Source organism: Cryptomeria japonica, chromosome 4 (genome assembly GCF_030272615.1).
Source record: "Cryptomeria japonica chromosome 4, Sugi_1.0, whole genome shotgun sequence".
NCBI classification, from domain to species: domain Eukaryota; kingdom Viridiplantae; phylum Streptophyta; class Pinopsida; order Cupressales; family Cupressaceae; genus Cryptomeria; species Cryptomeria japonica.
This window is the reverse complement of record NC_081408.1, coordinates 256,220,094-256,241,373: the sequence shown is the minus strand read 5'-3', so window position 1 is coordinate 256,241,373 and position 21,280 is coordinate 256,220,094.

Here is a 21,280-nt window from a genome sequence, read left to right as displayed (position 1 = left end):
TATTGTGATTTTCTTGGTATGCGTGGAGTCTACATTTTGGAGATATTGGGCTTGATCTTGTGATATTGGGTCGGAATTCTTGGGTTTGTATGACCCTATCACTTTTTGGTAATCTCAATATATGCATTAGAAATGGAAGTATGCAAAGGAATCATGTAGAAGTCTTGCAGAGGCCAACATGAGATTATTGATAACATGTTGTGCTTGGCCGACACACTATTTTGTATTTGTTTCCTTAGGTACATATACATATACATGTGTAGTAGCATAAGACAAATTGAACAAGAGATTGAGTGTGTGAAGGTGTGTGTGATATGTGAAAGAAAGTTGGTAGCAAAGATAGCAGTGTCTGTGAAGTGTGCGTTGTAGATAGAGAAGGTAGACAATGTTGCAGTAGTGCATTAGTCCTTTACCGGACCTAGTGTAGGATAGTTGTGTAGAGATCTCTAATTAGATCTATTGTAGAATCTGAGATTTATAATTTGAGCTTAGCCTTGGAACTCATCCCGTGAATTTGGAAATGCAAAACTTTTCAATTGTAGTGAGTATTATGGTAGTTATCCATCACTTTGTATATCTAAAGTGAGCAACCTGATAGTGAGTCATTTTTGTAATTTGGAAATGAGCCACCTTCTTGTAAACTCAAATATAACTAGTTATATTCTCCTGAGAGTTAACACTCTCTATGGTTTTTCCCATTTGGGGTTTCTACGTATAAAATAGGGTGTTTATTTGGTGGTTGGGTTCTTCATGCTTATTCTGCATTAGCTACTTTATATCAGTCAATTTTGTTTGATATTTTTGTGGATAGTTATAATTGGTGAAAATTTGTTTTTCTTTAATCTATGGGAATATTGATTCACCCTCCTCTTAGTATTCCAATTCTTTCAACTTGATCAATATCACATACATCCCATACCTTCACTCACACATCTACGGTCCTTTATATATAATATTAATCATTAAAATCCTTGACTAGGTCGACCATAGACAAAATATACATAATTCCACAAATTCGGCCACTCAGACCAAAAATATCCATTCTAGTCAACTCTAAGAAATAGAGAGAACTCAAATGCACCACAACACATTCTTTCCAAATGATTCCAATGAAATTCACATGCTAATGCATCCTCCAAGGTCGACATCAAATGAAATGTGTAGATAAGCATTATATGTTAACCAGTCGACCTAGAACTATCCTCCAATGCAAATTACATAATGTGGATCTCCACATGCTACAATTAGACCCAAAATACTAATCAAACTCATTCTCCAAAGAAAAACCTGACCAAAATAATATGATCCAAGTAAGATAATCCAACCAAACCAGCCTGAACATAACACAATTGAGCACGTCGAACATAAAACAACATAGCTTCAATTGCTAGTAAACTTAACACCCAAAAAATGATTTTAATAAGATGGAGAGCTCGCATAGAGGAGGAGTAGGTGGCAGTGGAAGAATTCAAAATTTGAATTCTCTACAAGGTGGGAACTCTGGTTCCAATGGAGGTAGTGGCCAAATCGATGAAGCTAGCTAGATGGGGGAGAAGGACAAGCCTCTGAATATTCTAGAGGGTGGTGGTACTATGTTGGAAAAGAATGTGGGTCTTGGAAACGTGGTTGGGGGGTCTAGCCTATGTGAAGCTATATTGAAGAATGGAAAATAAATTAGAAGGTGGTCAACCCTCTTTGGAACTAGACCATCTGGTAAATCTTCCCTCCCTCTTGTTCAAAATATATCATACCCGTCTAGTGGTAAGTTTGCCATCTCTATTCCTGACTCATTTTTGGATCATAACATAAGTAGTATGTCAAACTCTCTGGTGGGTAAATTCATGGGACCATGCCCAAACATTGAGGTTGTTAGGGCTTATGTTAAATGAAAATGGGCTTTGAAAGGCAATGTTGAAATTTTGACTCTGCCCAAAGGCCTTCTCTTCTTTGTCTTCTCTTGTGAAGAAGAAAATATAAGGATTATTTGTGGTAGCCCTTGGTTGGTTAGAAAGAAAGCTCTGGTCCTCTAGAAATGACACCCAAATCTAAATATGAGTGAATCTCTTATGGTGCAAGTCCTAGTCTGGGTTAAGCTCCCAGGTCTGCATTTTGAATACCAAGAAGAAAGTATTTTCTCAGGTATCGCAATCTCTTTTGGTGAGCTCCTCTCAATAGATCCGATCACAACCTCAAAAATAAGGCTCACTCATGCTAGATTCTATGTAGGGGTTTCCCACGACACAGATATGCCTGAGAAAATAGATATTATGTCTAAGTTGGGTACTTGGAAACAACAGATCGAATATGAATCCAACCCATTTGCTTGTTTCCATTGTAAAAAAGTAGGTCACTGGGCTAAACATTTCCCTCTAAAGCCTAGAGGGGATAACAAGAAAGCCAAAACTGTAGTTGAGAGTAGAAAGGCTTTAGAGAAAAAGGTATGGCAAGTCAAAAATACAGAAATCAAAAAAGTTGACCCAGCTGAGATCAACTATTTTGGACCCCATGGGGAGAACAAGGATGTGGTCTCCTCAACCTATGTTTCTAAACATCATTCCCCCTAGAAATCTTTGAGGAAGGAAAGTATGGGAGCAGATAATATCCTGGGAGGGCATATCCCAAGAGAGGAAATAATAGAACATCATGAATCTTCTAAAGAAACTACCCAGATGGTGATTGTTGACACCTTGGCTAGTAAGGAAGCTTCCAACGAAGAGAATTAGAAGGATACAAATATTAAGGAAGTGGAGAAATATAAGGGGAGATCACTGGATCACATGAAGAGAAGGCTGACTCTTCCCCTCTCACAAATAGTTCTAATTTTCAAGAGGCCCAGAATTGTGTTATCTTGAGACTAAATCTTTCTGATTTAGATCATGCCTCTAAAATAGTTAATAGCTCTTCACATGACTCTAGATCACCTATCTAGGGTAATGAAGAGGAGATTTCTAGTCTCCTTAGGGATCCTGAAGCGGTTTTTGAGAAAGAAGCTGAGTGGAAAATTCCAAAACATAGGAACAAGAAAGGCTTCACTCCCGCTGCTACCCAAATAAGGAAGGCTAGGAGAATTTCTTAAGTTGATGTAGGGCATGTCTCATCATCCCTAGGATGACCTTCAAACCACAAAGTCAGAGATCAGGAGGCTAGCAAGAACATAGTAGATGGGACTCAGACGACTCTGAAGGAGTTAGGAATTGGTAAGTGATTATGAAGATTGTTTCTTGGAACATAAGGGGACTTAATAATCCCCACAAGCATGATATTATTAAGAATATGATTAGGGATAATAAACTTGACATTTTTCTTATTCAAGAAAATAAGATGATTAGAGAAAAGGTTGAATCTTTGAATTTCTTTAAATCTCGTAGCATCTATGGTGGTAGCTCTAAAGGTGTCTCTGGAGGCATTGCAACAATCTAGAATCTCAATAGTATTAGAGGTCAAGTTATTATTCAAGAGAACATTTTTTCTTGCATTAAGTTTGAGCATTTAAAGGATGATACCTCTTGGGTCCTCACAAACATCTATGCTCCCAATACCTTGAAAGCCAAAAGCAAGTTTTAGAAAAAACTTATGGAAATAAGGGACAGTTTCAAGAACCTCAGTTGGCTAATCATGGGAGACTTTAATACCCATGTTGAAAGAGGAGGACAAATTTGGTGGTTGCCCTTCATAGCTTGATAGTAGACTAGCCCTCATGGATTTTATAAATACTTGGGCCCTTAATGATGTGGAGATGCAGGGTTTCAACTACACTTGGACTAATAGGAGGGCTAGAAATGACCTTATTAAAGTTCACCTTGATAGGGCTCTTATATATGATGATTGGTTCAGACATTATTTATGCTCTCTGTCTTCTCACATTCATGTTGGGTCTGACCACTACCCTATAACTCTTATTGTTGAACCTATCAACAGGAGAAGGCATTTTCCCTTTAAGTTTGAAAAATGTGGACATTACATCCAGATCTAACTCATAAAATTCAGGAATGGTGGAACATTCAAGTTGAGGGTACTACCATGTATAGAGTTGTGAAGAAACTTAAAAACATAAAAGATAACATAAGGACCTAGAATAAATCCAACTTTGAGAGTATTTTTGAGGGCCAAAGGAAAAATTCAAGAAGACCTCAACAAAATTTAGGTCCATAAATCTAGAAGGATGGATTCTCCACTATTACAATTGCAGAAGAAAATGAGATTCTCAAAAGATACCACGATATTAGTGCAAAAGAAGAAGATTTTTGGAAGCAAAGATCTAGATGTATTTGGCTGAAGGAAGGGGATAAGAACACTAGATTCTTCCATATTTTGACTATCAACAAACTGATGGTGGACAATGTGGAGGTTGTCAAGGAGGAGGAGATTAGAATTGAGGCAAAAAGTTTCTTCTCTGATCTTCTTTGTAGGGATCAGAGCTTGGATGATCATGCTCAAATTTCCTTCCTCCAGAACATTCCTTGCCTTATTGATGTGCATAAGAATGCTTTTTTGACTTCCATCCCTTCAGACTTGGAGATTAGAAATGATGTCTTTTCTTTTGAGGGCAATAAAGCTCCTAGTCCTGATGGCTTCCCTATGTTCTTCTTCCAAGATTTCTGGGATATTGTTGGGAAAGATGTCTCCAATGGAGTTAAAGAATTTTTTGGGGCAAGAAGATTACTAAAATAAATTAAAGGCACCTTCATTTCTTTGATCCCCATAATTTAAGGAGCTGACTCCATGGATAAGTTCAGGCCTATCAGTTTATGCAACTCTTTCTATAAGATTATTTCCAAGGTCCTCACCTCCAGACTCTTGAATGTCCTTCCCTCCTTGATCAGTCTTCAACAAAATGGTTTTGTGCTAGGAAGGAAAATTATTTATTCCATCATTACTGTCCATGAGAATATTTATTCCCTTGTTATGACCAAGAATCAGGGTTTTATTCTCAAGCTTGATCTCTCCAAGGCTTATGACCGAGTGGACTGGTCTTTCCTCATGAAGGTTCTCTTGGCTTTTGGATTCTCTAATAGATGTGTGGACCTCTTCAAGTAGCTTCTCTCCTCCACCTCCTTTGTCTTTTCTTATTAACGGCTCCCCCTCCCCTTTTTTTAAAGCCTCTAGAGGTTTGAGGCAAGGAGATCCCATCTCCCCTATTCTCTTCATCATTATGGATGAATGTTTTGGTAGGTACATGGAAAGTATGTGATGTAGAGCCCTCCTTGTTACCTACTAAACAACTCCAAATGTATGACACTGAACCCTTAACGCATGGATGGGATCCTATCAAGGAAAGGCTCTACAACTTTAGTACAATATTATCAACATCTCCAAGACCCTCTCTTACTCAATTACGAGTATCTTGCTACAACATACTCCATGGTACCTCCAAGGGTTAAAAATCAGTTTCACACTCTTTTTGGGTCATACAAAACTTCCCAAGTTCAAACAAAGCACCGGTGGCAAGGGTACCTACTCATTCCTTAAGAAACTCACTTAATTAGGCCTAGTCGCTTGTAGCCCTATTTAGCGGGTAAAGGGGCCATAAGTTTATATTTTCCCAAAAAACTTGGTAAGAAAATTATGGATTCAAATACCCTTTTTGAAGTTATACAAGTCCCCAAAAGGAAGGGTCAAGGTCTAGAAAATAAAGGTCTTTGCTGGTAGGAGTTTGACTATCTTAGAAGGGCTAATTAGGTCTCTTTTGTTAAACAACTATACTCAGATGAATGAACCAGTGGGTTACCACCCCATGGGAATGTTGGAAAACATAAATCAATAGAAATTCTAGGGTTTAATGCCTGGAAACATCACCATTTGCACACAAGGTGATTTTGTTTGTTCAAGGTCTAGGTAGCCACATAGAGATGTCTACCTAGGGTCACTTCAAACACTTCTCTCCCTTGCTCCTACAAAATAGCCTTAGAAATATAAAATAAATTGACCATAATTTCCTTTCACCAAATACCATGAGCCTCAAATTGGTAAAGTACAAGATATGGCCATGAATGAGGAAAAACCCAAGGTAAACCCTGGTTTTCCAGGTACCTACAGCAAAACTTTAATATTAGGAGCAACACACACAATCAAGTCTCTGAATAAAAATCAAAATAGAGTCAAATATCCTCTAAAACAAATTGATATCATTGGGAATGGATCCCAATTTGTACAGAACCGTGCCACAGACCAAAGCTCCAGAATTGCAGGAAAACTCATAATTTTTATTGGTTTGTTTGCATCAAAGATCTTCTTTGTATAATCAAACACTTGGAAATTGGATTGTCTAGGGTTATAAACCACTCCTCAACTACTCTCAAGCAAAAATCAAGAGGTTAGAGCTGTTGGAAAAGTTTCAAATTACAAAATGCAAAAAAAGTGCATAAAAGTTGCTCATGACAACTTTTGCAAAAGTTGTCAAAATGTCATCTTTCGCCTCCTAATGCCTTGGGTCAAGTTAAACCCCTCCTAAAACATCTTAAAACACTCAAAACCAACACATTGGATCCTTATTGTCCAAAATTCATAATTGGATCATAGAAATGGCAAAATAGGAGTTTAGTTCAAAAGATGGGATTCATTATTACAAACATATAATGCATGATTAAAAACCTATATAAAACATCCTAAAGACATTGTTAATGCCTTATCCTACCTTATCAAAGTCTATCATATCATCTTGAAGTGTTTGATGAGGTACTCCTACACCATACTCCCTAGAAGAAGAAATCTCAAGTCCATTTGAGATGAGATTCTACAAGTCGGCACCATGATCTTTGATTTGTTGCTTTGTCATCCAGAATGCTTCAGTATCAGGTTGTCCTTTCCAAGACACTAAATACTCCATGTAAAATTTAATCCTGGTGTTCTTGGCAACCTTGGTATCTAGAACCTTATGTAACTTTGTTGGTTCATGTTTAGGAATGTCATTATCAACAATATCCTACATTGTGTCTTTGCCTGCATCAACACTACACTTATAGAGAGTAAATTCACAAACATTAAAAATAGGTGATAAACCAAGATCAGATGGTAGTTCAAGTGCATAGGCATTTGAACCACATTTCTTCAAGATTTGGTAGGGGCCAATCTTTCTTTGCATCAACTTTGTGTATCTTCCTTTTGGAAGTCTTTCCTCCTTAAAGTGAACCCACACCAAGTCTCCTACATCAAACTGAACATCCCTCTTATTTTTATTAGCATAGGCTTTATATCTTTTTGCAGATTGTTGAAGGTGAGTCTTCACTTGGTCATGGATCTCTTGTATAGCAATAGCAAAGGTTTCTCCATCTATACTAATGGGTTCTCCTTGAGGTATCTCTCTCAACTCCAACACACTCCTTGGGTGGATGCCATAGACAATCCAAAAAGGTGACTTACTGATACTCCTATTCATTGTATTATTATAGGAGGATTATGCCTGAGACAATATACTATCCCACCTTTCTCCATATTGTCTAGTCAAACACCTTAAGAGATTCCCTAGTGATCTGTTTACAACTTCAGTTTGACCATCTGTTTGGGAATGGTAGGCTAAGGAGAAGGATAAATTTGAACCAATTTTCTTCCAAAGGGTCCTCTAAAATTTACCAACAAATTTTACATCCCGGTCAGAGACTATGGTCAAAGGTAAACCATGTATCCAGACAATCTCCTTAAAGAAAAAATCTACTACATAAGAAGCATCACAAATTGTTTTGCATGGCAAGAAATGTGCCATCTTACACTACAAAAATACTATCATATCCTTTCCTTGTCCTAGGCAATCCTAAAACAAAATCCATACTTATGCTTTCCCATGGTCTTGAAGGTATGGGTAAAGGTTGGTATAAACCTGAATTGGTAGATTTTCCTTTTGCCTTTTGGCAAATCACACATGTCTCCACAAATCTCCAAACATCTTTCTATAGTTTGGGCCAAAAATAGTGTCTTTTTACCAAATCTAATGTCTTGTCAAGACCAAAATGTCCTGCCATTGCTTCACAATGTTTTTCCTTAATGATATTCAGTCTCATAGAGCATTTGGGTATGTAAAGTTTTGCACCCTTAAAAAATAATCCATTTTGAATCAAAAATTTAGAATACTCAACATGAAACCTTTCATCAAATGAAGTACATACCTTGTAGGCCTCTCCAAATTCTTCATCATCTTCATACATGGTTTTCAAAGAGTGTATTCCAACACTCTCCAACTGAATTTTATTTGTAATTAGGACTCTTATAATCAAAGCATCTACCACCTTATTCTTGACTCCTTTCTTGTGCTTAAGAATGAAAGTGAAAGCTTATAGGGTCTATACCCATCTCATGTGCCAGTGATTCAACTTTTCTTGACTATTTATGAAGCTAAGGGCTTCATTGTCTATGAAAACGATGAATTATTTTGGTAGAAAGTAGTGTTTCCACTTTTTCAAGGATCAGACTAGAGAATACATCTCTAGGTCATAAGATGAATATCTTCTCTTTGCCTCATTCAACTTCTCACTGAAGAAAGAAATAGGTCTTCCCTCTTGACTGAGCACTGCTCTAGTGGCCATATGACTAGCATCACATTCTACTTGAAAAATCTTGTTGAAGTCAGGTAAGGCAAGGACCAGTTGTTCTGCAACTTTTCTCTTCAATGTTTCAAAAGAGTTATCCGCTTCTTCTGTCCAACTAAACTTGCACTTTTGTCCTCCCTTTATTGTATCAAGCATAGGGGAACAAATATTACTAAAGCCTCTTATAAACTTCCTATAGAAGGTAGCTAAGCCATGGAAACTCCTAACATCATTAACTATCCTAGGTGTAGGCCAAGACAATATGGCACTCACCTTTTCTTGATCCATTTTCAATTCACCATATGAGATCACAAATCCTAGGTAAATGATCTCTTCCTATATATAAAAAACACTTTTCCAAGTTGATCATTAATTGTTCTTCATACAATCTCCTTAGGACCAAGTCTACATGCTTTAGATGTTCTCTTTTGGTTTGACTGAAAACTAGAATGTCATCTAGGTAGACTATAACAAATTTCCCTATGAAATCCCTCAAGACTTCATTCATTAACCTCATAAAGGTACTAGGTGCATTGGATAAGCCAAAGGGCATGACTTTCCACTCATATAAACCCTCATTTGTTTTAAAGGAAGTTTTACATTCATCTCCTGTCCTAATCCTAATCTGATGATAGCCACTTTTTAAATCAAGTTTTGTAAAATACCTAGCACCCCCAAACAATCTAACAAATCCTCAATCCTAAGAATGGGAAACCTATACCTGATAGTAATCTTATTGATAGCTCTTGAATCGGTGCAAAGCCTCCAAGTGCCTTCCTTTTTTAGGATCCAATACTGTAGGGACTACACATGGGCTCAAACTTTTTCCAATCAGTCCAAATTCTAACAATTCTTCAACCTATTTTGCCATCTCAATATTCTGATCTAGCCTGATCTTGTATACTGCTTTATTAGGCAATGTGGATCTAGGTATAAGGTCTATACAATGTTTTATATCCCTCATGGGAGGTAGTGACCTTGGTATGCCATCAGAGATGACACACTTGTATTTGTCTAGTAGCTGCTGCACTGTAGGGTCAATCAATCTCAATTTGTCCTCTTTCTTATCCTCAGACCTCTCCACCTTTGTTGCTATTGGAATAAGGATAATGGAATAATAGACTATGCCTTCATTTTCCATGTTCTTCATGAACTTCTTCCCTCCTAATATCAACACCTTGGCTTCCTTTTGTTTAGTTTGCTCCTCACTCTCCATTAAAGGTAGCAACTCAATTACCTTACCATCCTTGGTAATGGAATATGTATTTCTAGCACCATCATGTTGTGTCTTCAAATCAAACTATCATGGTCTCCCAAATAGGAGATGGCAAGAATCCATCTTTTCAATGTCAAACATCAACTTATCACTATAGGTTCCAATCTAGAATTTTACCCAAGCCTGCTCTTCCATAATAGCTTGTTGTCCTTGTGTGAGACATGAGACCTTGTAGGGGCTAAGGTGAGCTTGTCTCCTCAATTTCAGTTTCTCCACCATCTCTAGAGACACAAAGTTCTCAGTTGAATCGGAATCTATTAGGACCTTGCAAACTTTTCCACCTTCATTGCAAGTGGTCTTGAATAGAGATTTCCTCTTTGGGGGTTCTCTATCAGACATATTCATAGTGGTTACTACTCTTCTGATCATCAAGGCTTCACCTCTTTCAGGGTATCCATAACTATCAGGGGCATTGATACTTTGGTATGTGTTTGCACTTGCCACACTTTGGCAGTTAGCCTCTAGAATCAAGTTACTTCTTCTTTCTCCTATGGAACTAGTAGGCTTCTCTGGGTATCCATTAGCCATGTATCCTTCTTGATTGTAGTTTTAACATCTGCTTAGACCTCTACCTTGAGATCTCCCTCTGAATGGTAGTCTTCTTCCTCTGAAATTACCTCTCTAATTGTATCCTCCACTATTATTGGAACTTCTCTCTCCTTTAGTGCCTTCTTGACTGATTTCACTTTGATTTCCAAAGCCATTTCCTTTTCTTCTGAAAAAATTTCTTCCACCCCTCTGCTATCTTCCTCTTCCTTTATTATTCTTCTCTTGTCTCCTTTTGATCTTCTCTTTCACCTTGATAGCAAGTTGATGGCATCTACCAATGGTCTCCGGGCTAAGAAGGTTCAATTCTTCTTGAATGTTGTACCTTAATCCATTCAGGTACTGGGCAACTTTCTCACTCGCTTCCTCTTTTGTTTTTGACTTCATGCATAGCCTTTGGAACTCCTCTATATATGAGTTCACATCCATCTCTTTCTACTTGAGATTTTGTCTCCTCTTATGGAGTTGTATTTCATAGTCTTTGGGTTCATAGGCCTCTTTGATTAAGGAAACCATCCTCTTCCAAGAAACAATCTTGGGCTTATTGTCCTTCTCTCTTTCCTCTTGGAAAAAGTTCCACCAAGTTAGGGCTCCTCCCTTTAACTTGGACTTAGAAATCTTCACCTTCTGGTGTCTTGGAATGTCTTCACACTCAAAGAAACTATATGGGGATTATGTCCAATCCATCACAACATCTAGTTCCATCTTCCCAGTAAAAGTTGGCAAATAAATCTTCTGCTCCATGGTTCTCCTCTCCATGGATTTGAGGGCATTAAGAAAGTACCTCTGGTCAGGAGGAATCACCTCTTCCTCTTGTGTAGGGATCTCATCCTCATCCCCTTCATCACAACTACTTGTGCCTCCATCTTCCTTTCCATCTACTCTACCTCTCAATCTCTATAGCGCCCTCTGCATTGCCTTGCAAGAAGTGGCCTACTCTCTTACAATCTTTGTCAATTCCATGTTGGTGATTGGTCCTCTAGGGACCTCTTCTTCTTGTCCCTCTGACATCTCTCAATTTTATATCTCTTTACCAAATCCGTTACTAGCTCTAATACCCCTTGATGCACAACCCTCCTTGTTACCTACCAAACACCTCCAAATGTATGACACTGACCCCTTAACACATGGATGGGATCCTATCTAGGCAACACTCTACAACTTTAGTACAATCTTCTCAACATCTCCAAGACCCTCTCTTACTCAATTACGGGTATCTTGCTACAACATACTCCATGGTATCTCCAATGGTTACAAATCAGTTTCACACCGGTTTTGGGTCATACAAAACTCCCCAAGTTCAAACAAAGCACTGGTGGCAAGGGTACCTACTCATTCCTTAAGAAACTCACTCAATTAGGCCTAGTTGCTTGTAGCCATATTTAGCGGGTAAAGGGATCATAAGTTCATATTTTCCTAAACACCTTGGTAAATAAATTATGAATTCAAATACCCTTTTGGAATTTATACAAGTCCCCAAAAGTAAGGGTCAAGGTCTGGAAAATAAAGGTCTTTGCTGGTAGGAGTTTGACTGTCCTAGAAAGGATAATTAGGTCTCTTTTGTGAAACAAATATACTCAGATGAATGAATCGGTGGGTTACCATCCCATGGGAATTTTGGAAAACATAAATCAACAAAAATTCCAGGGTTACACGCCTAGAAGCATCGCCATTTGCACAAAAGGAGATTTTGTTTGTTCAAGGTCTAGGTAGCCACATAGAGATGTCTACCTAGGGTCACTTCAAACACTTCTCTCTCTTAATCCTCCTACAAAAAACTCTTAGAAATCTAAAATACATTGACAATATTTTCCTTTCACCAAATCGCATGAGCCTCAGATTGGTGAAGTGCAAGATATGGCCATGAATGAGGAAAAACCCAAGGTAAACCCTGGTTTTCCGGGTACCTACAACAAAACTTCAATATTAGGAGCAACACACATAATAAAGTGTCCAAGTCAAAATAAAAATAGAGTCAACTCTCCTCTCAAATCAATTCATATAATTGGGAATGGATCCCAATTCATACATAACCATACCACAGACCAAAACTCGGAATTTTATTTGTTTGTTTGCATCAAAGCTCTTCTTCGTACAATCACGCACTTGAAAATTAGATCCTTGAGGTGTATAAACCATTCCTCAACTACTCTCAACCAAAAATCAAGAGGTTAGAGCCATTGGAGAAGTTTCAAATTACAAAATGCAAAAAAAGTGCATAAAAGTTGCTCATGACAACTTTTGCAAAAGTTGTCAAAATGTCATCTTTAGCCTCCTAATGCCTTGGGTCAAGTTCAACCCCTCCTAAAACATCTTAAAACACTCAAAACCAAAAAATTGGATCCTTATTGTCCAAAATTCCTAATTGGCTCATTGAAATGCCAAAATAGGAGTTTGGCTCACAAGATGGGATTCATTATTACAAACATATAATGCATGATTAAAAACCTATATAAAGCATCCTAAAGACATTGTTAATGCCTTATCCTCCATTAGAAGAGTCTGTCATGTCATCTTGAAGGGTTTGATGAGGTGCTCTTGCACCAGTATGGTGACTAGAGATATCTTTGAAGGTCTCCAACCCTCTTTTGCTGATCAAACCTGCTCCCACCAGAAATTTGTGGATGATACCATCATTATGGGGGATTCCACTATTTCAGAAGCCAGAATCCTGAAGGACACCCTGTGCAAGTTTTCTTTTGCTTCTGACCAGCTTATCAATTGGGTTAAAAGTGAAGTGTTTTTTATCAACACTGCTGAGAGAAGACAACATATAATTAGCAAAATTTTGGAATTTCAAATTGTTGTTATTCCTGCTACCTACCTTGGCCTCCCCCTGAGCATCTCTCCCCCTGATTCCTTTTGGAGTTCTCTGGTGGATAAATTCTAGAGAAAGGTTGTTGGTTGGAAAGGTTCTCTCATAAGTCAGGCTGACAAGTTACAAATTCTTAAAGAATCCCTTCAAAGAATTCCTATTTATGCTCTTAGTCTCTTCAGAATCCCTGTTAAGTTTGTTGATGTTATTGAAAAAATCCAAAACAAAAAATTTGGTTTGGGGCTGAGGAAAAGAAGAGAATGGTTTTAGTGGCTTGGGACAAGGTTTGTAGATCAAAAATAAAGGGTGGTCTGGGTCTGAGGAGGATCAAGACTCTCAATAAAGCTCTTTTGTCCAAACAGATATGGAGATTTTTGCACTCTGATAGTGAGTAGTGTGAAATTTGGAGAAGTAAGTATCATCTCTTGTCTCTTTCATCAACTCTGATTTCAGCATCAATGGCTCTCACTCATGTTAGAATTCTACACTCTAGTGAGAAATGATGGTGTTGTCATCGATGGAAACCTACAGGTAGCCACCCGACATTCATTTGGTAAATCATCGGTAGGCACCGACACCGTCAGACACTTCACCGACAGTGAAAACAATGTATACCGGCACCCCAGCCGACAAGATTTTGTTTATTGTATTTAATTGTAAATATCTTTTGTAAAGATGAAATGACATATTGTAATAAGACTCATATATATATGAGATCTTGTAAATCATTTTGACATACATAGGATGGACATGGATAATGTATAAGTGATGAGCAAATATTTTGTATAAGGTTTATGGTTATAGTATGAGCTTAAACTGGTACTGAGCCTGGCATAGCAGATGCTGAATTATAGAAGTACATTATATTGGATTCTCATAATCCATTTTGTAATTTGGTGAGACTTCCTTTTGTAATTGAGCAATGAGCTCTAGGAAGTTGGCCTTCCTGCATGTGCAGGCCCCTCTTGTAAGTAATATCCATTCATTGGCCAGTGAGTGGATATTGTGGGTCACAAATCCCACTGAGGTTTTTCCCACATTGGGTTTCCTTGTTAAACATCTTGTGTTATGGTGTGCTTTCTATGTTGTCTTTACTGTTCCTATTTACTGCATTAATTCTTGTTTACCAGTACACTGTTTTGAAAAGCAAAATACTTAATAAGGTCAAATATTTTGTAAATCGATTAGATACTGATTCACCCCCCCCCCCCTCTCGGTATGTTTGGGACTATCATTAATCATAAAAATTGGTGTCAGAGCCTAGTCCTCTATTTTCAAAATTATAACAGCTTGAGGAAGATTCTGACATAGGTACAGATGGAGAACTCAAGAAAGCAATTAGAAGGAGCTCTTGTGGACTATGATGCAGAGAAGTTGAAAAATATCAAACTTGAAGATGATCTAAGGACTACACAGGAATTCATTCAAGGACTACAAGAGAATCTCACTATTTCTAGAAATAAGAGAAAAGAACTTCATGAGAAGATGCAGAGTAATGATGATAAAAAAGAAACTCTTAATGAGCTTGTGAGCAAGATGAGGCAAGAAAACATGACTTTGAGGAATGAAATGTAAGACATGACTATGAGATTTTGTAAAGACGTTGAAGATAGAAATAAGAATGAAGATGACTTGACTAGAAGACTTAATGATGCTGGAAATGAAAATCTAAGACTCAGTCATGAAAATGATATGTTGAAGACAGATTTGATTCACATAGAAAATGATAAAACTGAACTTATGAGACAAAAGGGAATTCTGGAAAATGAGTTGGCTACTACAAATCAACATAAAGAGAAATTCAAGAAAAGTTCAGAAGAACTTGATGGTATGCTGAAAAATTAGAAACCTAATGGAGACACTAACGGACTTGGATTTGAAGTTGGAGAAAGCTCTGGTACTGCAAACAATCATGATCATAGTTAACCGGTAAGACAACCCAATGCTTACAAATTTAATGGGAAATGCTTTAACTGTAACAAGTATGGTCATAGAGCAAATCAATGTAGATCTAGAAACAATCAGAACATTAATGCACCCACCGATCAATGTTCCAAATGCAACAAAATTGGTCACAATTCAGAAAACTGCAGAATGAATGTAAGATGTTATGTTTGTGGAAGATTTGGGCACTTATCTAATCAATGTAGAACACAAACCGGCATAGGATATGGAAAGGCTATTCAGAAAAACAATGTGACTTGTTATGCTTGTAATAAGATTGGACATATTGAAATTTTTTGTAGAAGCAAGACTTCACTAGAAAACAATAAAGGACCCAGTTTGAAAGGCAAAGAGAAGGTTGATGAGGTAAAGCAAGAATTTTCAAGATAATGGATTAGAAAGAAAAATTAGAATGTTGATGAGACTATTCCTTCACCGGTAGAATAGAGTATTACTCCATCGGCAGATGTGTTAAGCTTCACTTAACTGGTGAGCATTTAATGTGGTTGTTGGAGGATAAGATATTATAAATAGGTTATTTTGTCTCTTTTTCAATTCACTAAGCATTCAAACTTTCAGAGAGCGTGAAAATTTGAGCGAAGGCATCCATAGCGAAGAAGTGAAGCAATCTCTTTGAAATATTCAAACCATTATTAGGCAGATTAAGGTATTTATAAATGGCTTCCTCCTCTGCTTTGGAATTTATTGCAAACCCTACTGTTGTAGAAGTTGTGAAGCACCCTAGGCCCATTTTTAAGATCATTCCTGAGATAGTGAAATAGGATGATTCCATGTGTGCTTTTTCAAAAATTCCAAAAGGTGTTGCATATGTTTAAGACCCTAGTATCTATATTCATTGCAATATTGAGGAATTAGGTTCAGAGGAAATATTGAAAATTTTTAGAACTATTATCTATGATGAAAATGGAAATATAAAACCTGAACACAAGGTAATTGAGACTTTAGGTTTTGTGGAAATCTTGGACATCCTTGATTTTTCTAAGGTAGTAAGGATTTCCTTAGCAGAGTTCATGGAGAATTCTTTTGGCTAGATTTTGTTTGTAAATTCACCAGAGAAATATTTATGGCAGTGACTGGTTTACCCTCCACCATTAGCAGGCCAAATAAGACCAAGAAGGTTCCTAATAATACTATCATGACATTAACAGGAGTAGATCCCTGAGAGTAAATGATGTTAAAGATGAGAATTTTAGATTTATAAACATGATCCTAGGTTACAAAACCACACATGCAGACCGACAACTTAGTTTCCAGTCTTCGTATTAAAAGTGCATATGATATGGTCAACAATGATGAAAAAATAGATGTATGTGAATGGTTAAAGGATGAATTAATAGATAATCTGAAAAAGATCAAAGGAGATGAGAAAGGTACTTTTCGTTTTGGCAATCTTCTGGTATGTCTGATGTTGTATCTCACAAAAGAGGTTCCCGATATTGGTAAGAAAGACTTTGGTTATGATATACTGGTAGGAAAACAACTATTAGAAATATTCACCGGTATGGGCACTGATAAGGATAACAATATAACAAAGTATTTCAAAACCTTTGAAGAAAAAATGAAAACAAGAGAGAGATTGCCACAAAGTATTGTAGACAAGTATAAAAAGGAAATATGTTTTGTAATTAAAAAGGATGAGATATGGATGGAGGCAGTTCTTCCTAGAACTGTATGGGTAACAAAAATGGGGTATGAGGAAGATGTAAATATCATTGAAACTTATGCTAAATCTCTATTAGAAGCCCCTAGAAAACCGGAAGAAAAGGTTTTTGGAAATGCACAAACAATAGAAAGTGATGTACAACCATTGACATAGAGAAAGAGAAGAGAAAAGTATATAAGGAGTGCATCTAAACAAGTTAAGGAAATAAAAGAAAATGTCATGAACATAACTAGAATAAAGGAAAGTGACTTAGAAGGATTACAACCAGAGGCACATCTCTCACTGGTTGGTACATCCTCTGATAGTGAAATTCCTGCTGAGTTTAAAAGAATTGATAGAAAGAGAAAACTTCACTGGTACCCTCTCCTCCTCCCAAGAAAATAAGAATGCCAAGGAAAAAGAAACAGGTAGTGAGACCACCGACAAAGAAGTTGACACCAAAGAAGAAAAAGAAACAACAAGTTATACCACCTCTGGATAACTTACTAAGTGAAATAACTGATGAAGGTAGCTTAGCTAATGTTAGCAAACTGTACGATACATTTACTGATACAGAGAAAGAAAGTATTGAGAACAACATTATTTTACATTTTGATGTTTACAAGAAAGTATTAATTGAAGTTGTAGATGATTTTCCTAGTGAATTATATAGGTGGATAGATGCAAAGAGAATTGCATTCATGGAGCTTGACAAGAAACTAAAGATTGAAAAACTACTAGCTATATATCCAGTCAACTCTGTAGAAGAAATTGATGAATTAATTAGTGAAGCTAATAGATCAGTTTTTGCAAGTGGACACTGACATGTGAGCCTAATGACTAGTAGGGTAAATGAAATTGTAGAAGAAACAATAGACAAGTTGAATATTTTCTTTGTAGAGAAAGAAAAATAGGAAGAGCTGAATAGACCAAAGAAAACTTTCAAAGTTTATCAAAAGGACAGAGAGAAGGGGAAAGGTAAAGTAGGTGGATTACCCAACATTAAAGTAACTGAAAACCTACCACCACCTTTGGTTACTCCACCAGTGCAGACTAATAGCACACCGACTACTGAGAATGTGGATACACCACATGAGGATACCAACCCTGAGTTAGAAATTTTATACTTTATGAATATTAACACTTAGGAAGTAAACATTGTAGTTAATAAGGAGAAAATAGAGGAAAAAAAAATGATATTGCTATTGAGCAACCGACAGATAATATTGGGGTTGAGACACAAGCAGAGCAAGCTAAGCAGTCAGTGGAAACATTGGATAGTGGAATGGTTACTGATAATATTGATGCAAGCACTAAGAAACCTATAGAGATAGTAACTGAGACACCAACAGTGGATAACATAGAAAAAAAAAACTGAGAAACCAGTAGAGTCACAAGTACACATTGAGGTAGTGAAACCAGTAATCACAGAGAAACCAAAACCATTGCTAGTGGAAATGTAAACACAAACTAACCCACTAGAGGTTGATTCAGGAAAATTGGTTACTCCCACTAGAAGCACATAAATTATAAAGGTAGTTGGCCAGACATTTGGTACTTCACTAATAGAATTTAGACCTACTAATGTGACTGAAGTACTTCTGGATTCAATAAAGAAAATAACAAATTGTAATGCATTGTCCTATAAGGCGATTGATGACACAGTTCCCATTCTTAAGTTGATTGCACCCAAATTCAATTTAGAGCATGTAAAGGATTCTTTAAGTTAGTTAGACACATTGTCTAAATATATTACTAGTAATATACTGAAAGTTGATCAAATTAATGAGGAAAAATTCAAGGAGAAAATGGAAAAGGAAAAAGGAAAATTCTTTGAGGAAACAATAAACAAGTGCACAGAACATATCAATACACTTTTATCGGCACTAAATACAACAATTTTGGAGTATAAAGAACTGTACAAAGATACTTGCAAGACAAAATTGTTGACAGTTGACATTCATAAGAAAATTAACAAAGTTCAAAAGGAGATAAATGATATAGCTGATAATATCATTGGTTCATCTTAGCCTATATCAGTTATTGAACAAGAAATTGTTGGATTTGAGGAAAAAGTGGAGAAGTTAGAGAAAGAGAAAGAAAAGATAAAGGGAAAAGCCAAAGAGCTTAAGTACAAACTAAGTCCTATGTTAGATAAACTTATCTCTCTAAGGAAAGAAATCTCTGAGGCATTAATTCAAGGACAAATGACACTAGAGGAACATATGCATCATCTCACCCATACGATTCAGAGAACTGAGGCAGCCATGAAGGATAGTAACAAATTTATACAGAGCTTAAACTTGGTATTAGCAGACATATTCCAGATTGTAACCAACTGGTTACAAAGTTCAAGTTGATATTTTACACTCGTTTGACAATTTTTGACAACCTTTGTCATTGATGTCAAAGGGGGAGTAGTGGACAGAGAAAAATGGTTATGAGAGGAGATCATCTGCTCAGGGAGAGTGCACTTTTTTGGTAAAATTTTGGACTTCATTTTTGGGACAGATTTTTAGATTTTTATCATGAGTGTTGCCATCAATGCCAAAGGGGGAGATTGTTGGCATTCTACACTCTAGTGAGAAATGATGGTGTTGTCATTGATGGAAACCTATAGGAAGTCACCCAACATTCATCTGGTAAATCATCGACATAATGACAACAATGTATAAAGACACCCCAGCCGATAGGATTTTGTTTATTGTATTTAATTGTAAAAATATTTTGTAAAGCCGACATGGCATATTGTAATAAGACTCATATATGTATGAGATCTTGTAAATCATTTTGACATAGATAGGATGGACATGGATAATGTAGAAGTGATGAGCCAATATTTTGTATAAGGTTTATGGTTATAGTATGAGCTTAAACTGGTACTGAACCTGGCATAACAGATGTTGAATTATAGCAGTACATTATATTGGATTCTCATAATCCATTTTGTAAGTCAGTGAGACTTCCTTTTGTAATTGAGCAGTGAGCTCTAGGCAGTTGGCCTTCCTGCATGTGTAAGCCCCTCTTATAGGTAATATCCATTCATTGGCCAGTGAGTGAATATTGTGGGTCACAAATCCCACAGAATTTTTTCCCACACAGGATTTCATTGTTAAACATCTTGTGTTATGGTGTGTTTTCTATGTTGTCTTTACTGTTCTTATTTACTACATTAATTCTTGTTTATCAGTACACTGTTTTGGAAAGTAAAATACTTAATAAGGTCAAATATTCTGTAAACCGGTTAGATACTGATTCACCCCTCCCCTCTTAATATCTTTGGGACTATCATTAATCCTAACACTCACATTTGGAACCATTATTCAAAGTGTAAAGACAACATAGCTAAAGGGGTTAAATGGAGAGTTGGTAATGGTAAGAAAACCATATTTTGGGAAGATTCCTAGTTTCTTGATAAGCCTTTTCTGGAAATCCATGATTGGGCACCTTTTGCTACCCCTTGTAAAAGAGTTTTTGGTTCCTTGGTTCAGGGGTATTGGATAGGTGACAAATGGAAAAATATTGAAGGTATACACCCTGGCCTCATCAATCTCAAGAAACACTTGTTTTCTACTTGGCTGAATAATGAAGAAGATATTCTTATTTGGAATTTTGAGCCCAAAAGCAACCTTACTATTTCTTCCATGTATGGAGTATTGACTCCAACCCCATTAGAGAACCCCTTCTGGTCTAAAGCTTGGATCAATGGTCTTATTCTGATGATCAATATCTTCTTCTAGACTATTCTCTAAAACAAAATTTTGACACTAGACAACCTAAAGATTAGAGGTTTTAATTTCCCCAATAGGTGTGTTTTGTGTCATGAGGAGGAAGAGTCTGTGGACCACTTGGCTATTCACTATTCTTTCACTGGCTCTATTTGGGAAAGATTTCTTAATAATTTTTGTATGGTATGGGTGTTCCCTAATTCTATTCAAGACGTTCCATTCTTGGAGCTACCATTAGTCTAATCCCTCTTTGAGAACTTTGTGGCAGCTCTCTCTTCCTCACATCCTGTGGGAGATTTGGAAAGAAAAGAATAGACGTATCTTTAGGGATACTTATCTCCCCTAGGCTGTTATTTTTCAGCAAATTCAAAGGGCTATAGTGGAGAACCTCAAGACCATTGGAGAACCTTGCACTCCTGTCAATTTCCTCGAAGCTCACATCCTCAACTCCTAGAACCTAAAGAGTGTTGTTAGGATTGATACTAAACAAAGTAAGAGACTTGAAGCTAAGTGGTACTCTCCCCCTCCTAGATGGTTCAAAATCAACTTTGAAGGTGCTGCTAAAGGCAATCCTGGACCAATGGGATGTGGTGCAATTCTCAGAGATGAAAATGACATTTGTAAGAAAATTATTGTTGTTCCTATAGGTTACCAAACTAACCATATGGCAAAATCTATGGCTGCTCTCCAAGGAATCCTTCTGGCTAAAAGGTGGAACTGTCATTATCTCTAGATCAAGGGGGACTCTAATAATATCATTAACTGCCTTAAAGGAATTACCAAGCCCTC